The sequence below is a fragment of the Leptidea sinapis genome, chromosome 2, assembly GCF_905404315.1.
Source record: "Leptidea sinapis chromosome 2, ilLepSina1.1, whole genome shotgun sequence".
NCBI lineage: Eukaryota > Metazoa > Arthropoda > Insecta > Lepidoptera > Pieridae > Leptidea > Leptidea sinapis.
Genome location: NC_066266.1, coordinates 13,689,837 through 13,702,007, shown reverse-complemented (window position 1 = coordinate 13,702,007; position 12,171 = coordinate 13,689,837). Strand labels below are relative to the sequence as shown.

The following is a 12,171-nucleotide window of genomic DNA, read 5'->3' as shown; positions in this document are numbered from 1 at the left end:
TATAATTTTTGAAAGTGGAGTTTGATGCACACTGTTCCAAATTGGAATCGTATCTTTTGACCGGTGCTTGTTCTTATATCTATTTCAATTGTATCAAATTCTCTACGCATCACAGGTAGGTAATGGGGAGGAGAGAAAACGTGCATTTTGTACGCTCCATATATGTATTTTGAGGGATCCAATGGTATTATTCGTAAAAGGGGTGTCATAACATCTCCAACGATTTGAGGCTCCACTATGTCACAATAAACAAATAATTGAGACGGTAAACCCAAATGCAAATTAGCTGGACACTTTCCAAAATTTTTTTCAACGAGGTTCCTGTTTGGTTCGAACCCTAGTTGAAGACATAATTTAGGTGATAGAGTTACAGATTTTATGGATTCATCCGTTATCGTAGCAACTACAATCCTTGAAACCTCATCGCACTTAAATTTAATTTTTTCTCGAGTGTTATTCAGTGCCATCAAAATATGATTTATGTTATCGTAATTTGAGGCTGGAATATGTGTCTTGTAATAAACATATGACGGTTTACTTTCATTGGGTACTTGCATGAACTTTGTTATATAAATAATGTTTTCTTGTTCTTGAACGGTGAACATAGTGCATGGGTACTGAAATTCTACTACTCCAACCCTCCATTCACCTTCTAGTATTGTTGGTTTTGGCAGTTTCGTAGAAAATAATGTTGTTGTATTATCAGGAAAATAATCCATAGAACTATTGCTTAGTAAAGTTAAATAAAAACAATCTTTATTCATATTTTTTTCAAAGTAGAAGCTAATATCCAGCTATTAAATTTATTTGGATAACCTCTCCACTTCACCAACAATTCTTTTCTGTTACCGGTATATCGAGAGCGTATTATTTTATCTATTTTGTATTTAGTAGTGGGGTCGAATATGATTTTTTGTAACTCTTTTTCATAAAAAGTACCAACTATCTCTTCGCCTTCTAAATCCTTTAAAGTAAATACTACAAACGGAGATCGGTGTATTATGGTAGATACGATGAATATTTCGTCACTCCAATTTGATTCATATCCTTTTTGGAAAATATGTTTATGTTTTGTTATTCTAACATAATCTCCAACGTGAATTCTTGGATTCACCATACTAATTGATGTTTTTATCTTACTTTCTCTATCATATAAATTTTGCCATACACTCATTATATTTGTATTATTAACATCACATGGACACATTTTTATACTAGAATGAAAGCTATGATTATATGAATGCACTAGATCTTGTAAAACATCAATGTATTTATGAGTATTTTTGTGTGTAAAATAGCGCCACATTTTCATTTTAAGAGTTCTCTGAAATCTTTCGACAATACTTGCTTTAATATCTGGATTATTGGTTGTATAATATTATGCCAAAGGGTTTTGCTTGCTAGCCTTCGACTTAACACCCGATTTATCAGCAAATTCTTCAAGTCATTGGAATCTTATAAAACATGGTAGTGTAAGATTAGAAGTTCGTTTTGAATCAGCTCTTACACAAACAATTAACTGTATTGTTTATGCGGAATTCGATAATGTTATTGAAATTGATAAAAATCGTAATATTTCTGTAGATTACAGCAGTTAGAATATAATAATTAATGTTTGAATCGTTTGTATCCTTGTGTATTTTTATGTTGATTAAATACTAGATTACCTTATAAATTTATATAATAAAAATATGTATATAAAATGATATTTTGTTTTATTATGGTGAAACATAATGGCACTTAAATGATAAGTTCAATTATTGATAGTTTAATGGAGTCAACATTTCCAGATTGTACTAATGACTACGTAAGTATGTAGGTACAAAGTTCGTTTTCAATCAGCTTTTATATTATAATAAAATTGATGAAAATATAATTTCATCAAATGTTCATAGATTTATATTTGAATCGCTTGTAATGATATTTTGTTTTATTGTAACCATATAAGTTTTAAATACATGAATAAGATACATTAAAGCCTTATTTATTGAGTGCTTATGTTATTATGATCCACATAACTATTCAATCCTCGCAACTGACAAGACCCTGTTCTCAATTAATATGAATACAATCGAGATACAGAATTATTTGAACAAAATCGATCCCAGTATTAAAAATAATGTTTACGCGGCAAACCGATTGCCGATATATGTTGTAACGCCCTGTTATATTGTCAGCAATTTAGATAGTGATAATAAGCCAGGCACTCACTGGGTTGCAATACACATTGATGAGCAGGGTATTGGACAATACTTCGATTCATATGGTCGTCCACCTCAGGGATTCCAGCTGATGTTTTTACAAAGGAATTGCAGAATGTATAACTACAATACTGCAAGAGTACAGAATGAATATACCGCAGTGTGTGGCGAGTACTGCATAATGTATCTATACTTTAAGTTTAATAAAAAGAGTTTGAATGATTTCATCAAATATTTTGAAAATGATACAATCTGCAATGATGTTTTATTATATACTTTATTTAAATCATGTTTTAAAAATAAATAATAAATACAGAAACTGTCTTTTTAATCGTAGTAACGAATGTGATAGAGGTAATTAGTAAATTACCTGTATCACGTTCATGGAAATTTAGACATTGAGTCGCTCACCAATCATTAGCTAAATGACCAGTGATTATTAATGATTATGGATCTGTTTAATTTAAAATGCTAACTTTGAAACTATAGGAGATATCAACATTCATTGCTATGCAGATGACAGCACTGGTGATGCCGTATACACGGGCCATGCACGTCTCTCTCGGGAAATCGTCGACCAGTGCCGGGAGAAACTTGTGTCTTCTATCGAGTCCTCTCTTGAGAAGGTCGCGGAATGGGGTAAATTGAACCTTGTCCAATTTAACCCCCAGAAGACTCAAGTTTGCGCGTTTACCACTAAAAAAACCCCATTTGTCGCATCACCGCTCTTCGACAACACTTCCCTAAAAGCCTCGCCTAGTATCGGAATACTGGGTCTCGAAATCTCGAGCGATTGCCAATTCCGTGGCCATCTGGAGGGCAAAGCCAAATAGGCTTCAAAGAAACTGGGCGTCATTAATAGAGCACGGCAATACTTCAAGCCGGCCCACATTCTAGCGCTGTACAAAGCGCAGGTCCGGCCACACATGGAGTATTGCTGTCATCTCTGGTCTGGCGCACCCCAGTATCAGCTCGATCCATTTGACCGCGTGCAACGCAGAGCAGCGCGAATTGTGGGGGACCCAGTACTCTGTGAACGGCTGGATCACTTGGCGTTGCGTAGAGACGTCGCTTCATTGTGTGTCTTCTACCGCATTTATCACGGGGAGTGTTCCGAAGAGCTGTTTTACCTAATTTCTGCCGCCGAATTCCACCTTCGCACGACACGCCACAAGTTAGGATATCACCCTCACCATCTGGATGTGTGGCGGTCCTCCACAGTGCGGTTTACAAGGAGCTTTCTTCCACCTACTACAAAGCTGTGGAATGAACTTCCTTGTGCGGTGTTTCCGGGACGATACGACATGGGTACCTTCAAAAAAAGCGCGTACACCTTCCTTAAAGGCCGGCAACGCTCCTGTGATTCCTCTGGTGTTGTAAGAGAGTATGGGCGGCGGTGATCACTTAACAACAGGTGACCCGTACGCTCGTTTGTCCTCCTATTCCATAAAAAAAAAAGAATAGTACTGCTATTTCTCTGGGCTCCTGCAAGCTATCCACAGATACAGGTAGACTATGTTTGTGTTGCAATTTTTTTGTTACATTCCAAAAATTAGGGAATTTTTTTATCTCCTATACATAGCCAAAATGTCCATCTTAATCATTTCCTCATTATGAACACACCATTTCACTTTATTTTTAGATACCTTTCTACTATCTACCATTCTTTCATACATGTCACCCGTGGACGGCCTTCCAGTCAATAACCAGCATTCATAAGCAAGGCGAGCCACTTGATGACTTTCCTTGACATGAAGGTTCCATCCGGTTACAGGCTTCCGATTTTTATTTATAGGGCGCACATCTGAACATTTTACGGCACCTACTTGTAAAACTTTAATAATCCTATCGTAATATTCGTCAATACTTTTAAAACAGTCGTGGCCATCGGTACTTACACAACTACTGCACTCATTTATACAATTTACACATTCATTCATATTCACCCTCTCAAGTTCACACTTACAATATTGGTAATAACTATGTATTTGACTAACATTTCTATTCCCCCAACGTAGCTTATAATTATGAGCGGGCAGTGCCCGGCTGTCGACTGAGTTTACACTTAAACAGAGATCAATCTTACACTCCACGCACAATGGTAGGTGGTCTGATGTGTACACACCGTACATCACACTGACAGACACAATAGTGTCGCGCGCCGCCTGAGTCGTCACGCAATGGTCTAACCACCTACGAGAACCGTGCGCGTCACTGACAAATGTATGTGTGTCTGACTTTATATCTAACACGTCAATGTCCGCACATAAAAGTTCAGGCTCATCACAAAAATCAATAATTGATATCCAAAGTTGGTACTAGGGTGGGCATTATAATCACCTAAAATATAAACTAGTGAAATGTCATTTTCCTCAATGATGGCACTCATCTGCGTCAAGCAATCTGTAAATTCGGGAAACGTTGTCTTGCTTGTCAGTTGGTAAGTACACAGTAAACACCATAAATGACCGTGCACCATTGACCACTCGAATAGCTATCATTCTATCACTAGAGCAGTTCACAATAGAAACGTTAGGAAACTTGGACTTAACCTAGCCATGCAACTAAAATCCTTATCAATGGTGTCCAACATTCCAAGGTCATTTGGCAAAAGCCAGGTCTCCTGTAGGGCGACCAGATCCACCACTCCACACAAATCCCGTATATGTTGCATGGGCGTCTTGATATTTTAACAATTAAACGTAATCATTTTCATCGTAATGGGTGTTTTATTCATATTAATTACTTTTAATTACGTTAGAAAAACGTTCCCTAAACTTTCTAAAAACCAACTCTGCAGGCCAGAACTCCTTGCTAAAAAATGTGCCCAGATTCTGTTTTGCAACAATAATCTTGAAGGACCTAAAATCCAATTCTTTCCTCTGTAGTAACATCAACGTCAATAGCTTGTGCTCCTCCTGAGCGATTCTATGTGCTCCTTGACGTCCTCACCAGTACACGTACTCTCCAATCTCGACAAATAGATAGCTTCGGTGACTGTGTTACTTTTAATTTACTAGGATCCGTTGCAGTGCCACATTTGTTGCTGTTACGTAGCTGCCGCGTTTTTCTGTTATTCACAAAAAGTGTGAATCCGTCGTCATCATGTTCAATCACAGCTTTGCGGCCCGAACGCATAGGGTCGACATTTATACGTTGCATCGATGTTCGATTTGCAATATCGCGATAAGACGGTGGCGATACAACCGTGTCCAGTGAGTCAGAGCGCTTGCGCCTCGGCAGGGGTGAGGTAAGTATCGCACGGTTCAGTAGCTTTGTTCCGGCATTCTCGACCTTATTTCGCGATGGTACAGGTACATTTCGCGTGTCGGAAGACGGCCCGATGCGAGAACATACTTCCGAAACAGTACTCGTCTTCAAATTATCCATCTCTAGTTTACAAATTGAATCATTACGTAGGTGTTGTAGTTCTGTCTTTAGAATAAGAATATCCTTCAATAGTCGTGTCACATCCAAGTGGTCAAATGACTTGATCTCGTGGAACATCTTGAGGATGTTTCGGATGTTTTTGATGATGATGATTGAAATGATATTCTATTAAAGACTGTTTTAATACCTGTAGAATACTTATTAAATTATTAAAATCGAACATTTCGTTCAAAAGATATAACGAATTTAAAAATGTCAATCTAAAGAAAATAATGCAATAGTAAAATCATAGTGAAATAAACAAAACATAGTCATCAAAACATAGTGAAATAAAACTTTTATATTAAAAAAAATAAATCTATACCTCGACTTAGTAGACTTTCCTCTACAACGAGATCGGTATGTACGGGTGTGAAACCGCGGGGCATTGCCAGTGTCATATAAATACCTTTGACTTTGAACTTACCGTTCTGTTCGTTTATAATACACTGTGCAACATAGATGGCGCTAGCTGTTGCTAAGAAGGCGCTGTATATATTTATGTGCGGTTGGTGGGAAGGTCTCATTTTATTCGTAAGAGGTGCACGATGAATCTACTATATTATGTAACATATTTTTGTATAGTGGCGCCTATTAACTGGGTTAAACCACTTTTATTTAAATCATGATATATCCACCTTTAATCATAAACTGAAATATCTCAAAATTGCAATTTTGTGGGAAAACGCATTTCAAGTTTGACATACTTCTTTTGGTGCGTTACGGAAAGATTATCAGAGTGCATTTATGACTCTGATAATAACCCAGACGTTAGTTGTTCAACTAGACCATTTGTATCATACTTCAGCTCTTAGATCACTTATACGTCTAGATAGACTACGTCAGCTGTAAACACGTCAAAAAAAATTGAGCTTAGAACTTTCCTCTATTTTGAGCAATGTACGCACACTAACACAAAGTGTCATACAAATAGCGAATGCAAGACGTAGCTTGTCACGCACATTAAACTAATATTCCTGGCCCGTTTTTATCGGTTTTCTAACAGCAAGACACTATGTTCTTCTTCTTCTTCAGGTGCCATTTCGTACCGGAGATCGGCTATCATTAGTACTATTTTTATCTTAGACACAGCAGCTCGGAACAGGGATCCTGTGCTGAGTTGAACCATGTCCGGAGTCCGAAGTACGCCTTATTCCGGGTGGACGCTTTCCCTGGATTTTCCCTTGCAAGATGAGTTGGAGCAGGTCGTATTTATCATTACGCATTATGTGACTAAAGTACTGCAGCTTGCGTTTCTTGACAGTATTCAAGATCTCTACCTTTTTGTTCCAGACTCTATCTAGATATATTAATTATCTAAGCTTCAGCTACTAAAAGTATCTTGTAACACATATGTCTATTGAACCACCAATGGACGAGAATTAAATTAATTTAAATATGTATAAATTATAATTATAATTTAATCATATTTAAATAAACGTTATCTTTAGATATGATTCATAATTTATTATTAGATACATTAATATTTACATTGGTTGTATTTAATGCCTTATTTATTACAATATTGTTCTCTGTACATTCGTAAAAAAGTACGAGGAAACCATTTAAACTATTTTTGTTACGCCAAAGAAGTTTATCTTTTTGGCGTAACATAAGTACCTACAAACTTTTTTTTGTTACATGACAACAAATATATCAACTCGGAATGCCAACATAAATTTTACATCTTCTTAATATATATAAATTACGTGACACGTTGTTTGTCCTCCATGGACTCCTAAACTAATGAACGGATTTTAATGGGGATTACTTCATGGAGTGCAGTTTGGTCCAACTTGAGAGATAGGATAGTTTTTATATCGAATTGGGACCCATAATTATTTTTATTTTCAATATTTGTTTTGTATGGACATATTTTCTATGAGAAATTTTATTGACGTACGGTTAGACTGTTCTGCTGTGAAACAATTTCATTATAACAATAGGGAGCATATTTTATGAAATAACTCTTGATGTTATGCAATATTTTATTTTATTTTATTTTATTTGGGACACAAAACAATTACACACTAGATGATTACATTAGAGGAAGAAATAACATAAATAGTACTGAGTGCATAACCAACGACAGTGTCCACGGGTTACTATTTAAGTGTTAGGTAACAAGAAAGAAAAGTAGTTATTACAAACAGATGTAGCTTACAATATTATTATGATGTTACATATAAGTCTCCAATGAGAATATTTAATTTCATAACAATGAGATTTAAGTTTAAATTTAATTAAATAACATTAATTAAGTTGATGCTGTTTCAATGTGCTATTAATTGCTGATTTGAATTGTCGTTCCGATATACCTAATATGTCAATATCTGAAAAGATTTCATTGTATGTGCTAAATAGGCGTTGCAGAGGCGCGCGTTTGCCGGAGTTGGTTCGAATTGGGCTAACTGCAAAAAGGGGACGCTTACGTACACTGCGCTGACATACAACTCTTGGGACCTGGAAGTTTAGATTGTGTACTAAATCACTGCAGTCATATTTGTTGTTACATAATCCATATAATGTTTTAGCCCCAAGAAGTTTCCTTCTGGTCTTTAGGGTCTGTAAATTATATTATTGACAAATTCATAAAAAAAAAACTGTTTTTAATTTGTTATGTACAGAACAACGTCTGTCGGGTCAGCTAGTAATACATAAATTGAAATAAATATTTGTCGAGATTTCTGTGCCAAAACGTAAAATAAAACCGAACTCAGGCGTAGCGTCAGCGTCAGACATGAACCTTAATATCCAAAACTTAAATTAGTTAAATGGCTAGTAATAAAAACTCGTCAAACATCCACATCAGTCTGAAGTTGTCACGCGCACCTGCTTGCGTAAATACATTCCGCGCTCACCCCAAGAGAACGTATTTTATTGCGCTGGGCACCTATTCGCAGCAACGTCGGAGTGAACTAGATGTTTGGCGAGGGGATACCTATCACTAATAAATAGTGGTTGTTTGCTTTACGCACTTTAGCCCCTACAAGACCTTAAGGGCTAACACAGACTGTATGCAAATTCGCTTTAGTTGCATTAATGTTTATTAAATGAACTCACACATGAAATAATACAACTAGAACAATCTGCTGAAATCTTCTAGCAGGCGTGACTAGGGAATTACTCCGTAACTATTATACAGTTATCAGAAAACGTCAAAATGACTTTTTTAACTTTTTATTTAAACTATTAATTGAATTATATTTATTTCTTAGAAGGTAAGTAAAAAAATATTCTTAAAACGTACGTTTGGTTGGAAGACAAAGAATATCTATATAATATTATAATATTAATCTTATATATAAAATTCTCGTGTCACAATGTTAGTTACCTTACTCCTCCTTTACTGATTTTTACCAAATTTTATATGCATATTGAGTAGGTCTGAGAATCGGCTACTATCTATTTTTCATCCCCCTAAATGTTTATTTATTCCACCCCAAAATTGTTTTTTTTTTTTTTATTAAGATTCAGAATTGAAAAATACATACCTACAAATTTACATTTTAACCCTTCTACGATCAACAACTATTTTTGTATCACGATTTTTATATTATTCTGCTCCATTCACAAATCCGCTATAGGGTTGCAAGATGGCAATCGATTACAATAATTGTACTGCGATATATTTGGTAGGTCTGAGAATCGGATGCATCTATTTTTGTACCCCATTTTTTTTTTAAATTACTTTATATGAGAGACTGGTAGTTCAGGGCCAGGTGGAAGGCAAGAGAGCACGCGGTCGATCGCCAACCCGCTGGATAGACGTCATCACAAAGGCTACTGAGTCCACCATAGTACAGTGTACTCGCAACGCCTCTAACCGTCAGAAATGGAAGCACATCGCCAGGAGATCTGCCCTCAGAAAGGATATTGACCCGGTGGGTCACCCACCGTGTACCTCGTCAGCGCAACCACGACCACTCTGACAAGAGTGTCCGACTAAGAAGATATGGCAATACAACGTTTGCTGGGTCAGCTAGTATATTATATATAATGTTGGGGGTGTGCTCTTAGCTTCAAGGTCCCTAAGTCTTATTTGTTCGGGAAAAGAAGCCGTTAATTAATGCCGCAGATTGACTGTGCAATACAAGAATTTTCTTTGCTCAATTGTAGAATATCGGACGTCCACATAATGCGGATAGAATTCCCCATTTTGACGTAATGACTGCTGGTATCAACCTGAACAACACCTCTAAGCACTCTCCGTGATATATGCGGTTGAAGATGCTGAGATAACTCACATCTCTACGCAACGTTGAAAAAATACTCTATGTGAGGCTAAATTTGCACCAAGCTTTTAGAGGCGAATTTAGCCTTTTCTCTACCAATGAAAGGGTTTAACTAGACTAAATTTTGCGGCCCGAGACTCTTGATTTCAGACACGAGTTTAATCTGGTTCTCATTGATCTCGAGAGTAGTTGCCACAGCCGGTGTGTCTTTTAAGACACCTTGTTCTGTCGTTTAGATAGCAATGAATGCCGTTGACATTCTTAATGATACCACAGATTGGGAATGGAGTGACCCTCAGGCTATTAAATAATAAGTTTAATTGTACAATATTACTTTGTAAACATATTTATTCGATGAAAAAAAAGCCCGCCGAGTTTGTTGCGCCCATTCTTCTCAGGTCTGAGGCATTCATTTTGGAATGGGTGGTAGTTTTTTGACTTTCAATAAGTGATGTCACATCCTATTTTGAATAAAAATATTTGAATTTGAAATTTGTAGTGAATAGCACGCCACCTTGCGTGACACCAACATATATGGGTTTTAAGTCGGAGCATGCACCAAATTCATTGAACCAGCCAAAAAGCTAGTGACTCATTTGCTTCAATAACTACATCTTACATAAAAGTGGGAGGCTCCTTTGCTCAGGATGCCGGCTAGATTGTGGGTACCACAACGCCGCTTATTTCTGCCGTGAAGCAGTAATGTGTAAGCATTATTGTGTTTTGTTATGAGGGGTGCCGTAGCTAGTGAAATTACTGGGCAAATGAGACTTAACATCTTATGTCTCAAGGTGATGAGCGCAATTGTAGTGCCACTCACAATTTTTGTGTTTTTCTCGAGTCCTTAGCGGCACGGCATTGTGATGGGCAGGGCGTAGCAATTACCATCAACTGAACGTCTTGCTGGTCTTGTCCCATATTTTCATAAAAAAAAGCTAAAAAAATACCACCACATACAAAATACACTTAGTAATCCGTTACCAAAAGAAAAGTTACGTTGGTTACGTATTGCCATATCGAAAGACTTTTATGCCATGCCACGCCATACTCACTCAGCTTACTATTATTATTGCTTAGTTTTATTGTAGTAATACCTACTGGTAAACCTAAAACCAAATCTATACTTATAATAAAACTTTAAAGAAAAAAAAGGAGAGAAATAGAACAAGTCCCAATTTTTTTGTTTCTCTGTCTGTTTGTACGGGCTAATCTCTGAAACTATTGGACCGATTTAATTGAAAATTGCATGATTGTATTTAACATCCGGACTTTTCATGCCGGAAAATTAGATAGTTCCCATCATGGGATAGTAAAAATCCTATATCCTAACAATTGAATAAATTTTGGCATGTTAATATCTTGTAGTGCCGGTCAACATCGTGAATACTCAGTCTACCGGAAATTTAACGAGTTCCCGTGGGTTTGTTAAAAATTAAAGCAAATTATATGTAAGTAGCCCTATTACACAACAACTTACTGCACCTAAATTAGTAAAATTCATATATTGTCGGTCAAACAATGTGTATTATAAAATTTATAAATCCCACAAAAGTGACGCGTCCAGCATAGGGTCATAATAATTTTGGAAGCCTTTCGAACAAAAAAGAAACTTTGAGTAATGTTTTTTTAATATATTTTTTATTCTACTATCTAAATTATCCTGAACGACAATTCTATACATATAATAAAATAGACTATTCATTTATTTTTTTAAAAATATCGCTTCCACGAATAATACAGACGTCAAAAAAGTATTATATAGAATATCTGTCTGTATTTCAGGACTTAACGAAAAAACTACTAAATAGATTTCTTATTTTGCATGCAGAGATCGGCACAACATAATAGGCTACATTTTATCACGCTTAATGCATGGGTTGTATTTTTGTTACAGTTGCGGGCAGCAGCAAGAAGTTTTGATAATATTTTGATTCCTTTGAGAGTGTCTAAATATACGTTTCTGCGTCATACCGTTTATGATATCAATATCTTTTTTACGATAACGTAGAAGTTTGATTTATTTACAGACAGAACTCGAATGTTTTGTATTAATTAATGAAGTTAAAAGTGAGTAGTTAAATGAAGAATGTAGTTAAAGTTCAAATAAGTTATTGGGTACAATAGCTCCATCCCACTACATTGTATCAACATTTGAATTAATACAAAAAAAAAACTTAACATTACGCTTTTCCTTCAAATAAAAGCAAAGTTCGCAGGATTGACCAGTCACACCAAGCTGTAACCTTTCACGTACATGGACCAGATTGACCCGCCCCACGACCCAGCCACAAGCCATTCGAAGATTT

The 12,171-nt window shown here is 36.2% G+C and overlaps 1 long non-coding RNA gene across 1 annotated transcript in view; it reads left to right on the top strand.

Annotated features, from left to right (window-relative positions):
- The window catches only part of LOC126977645 (uncharacterized), a 29,842-nt gene extending 18,013 nt beyond the window's left edge, over positions 1-11,829 (top strand). The window contains exon 3 of the long non-coding RNA XR_007732325.1: positions 11,760-11,829. This is a non-coding gene — a long non-coding RNA (uncharacterized LOC126977645). The remainder of the gene's footprint in view (positions 1-11,759) is intronic.
- The last annotated feature ends 342 nt before the right edge of the window (positions 11,830-12,171 follow it).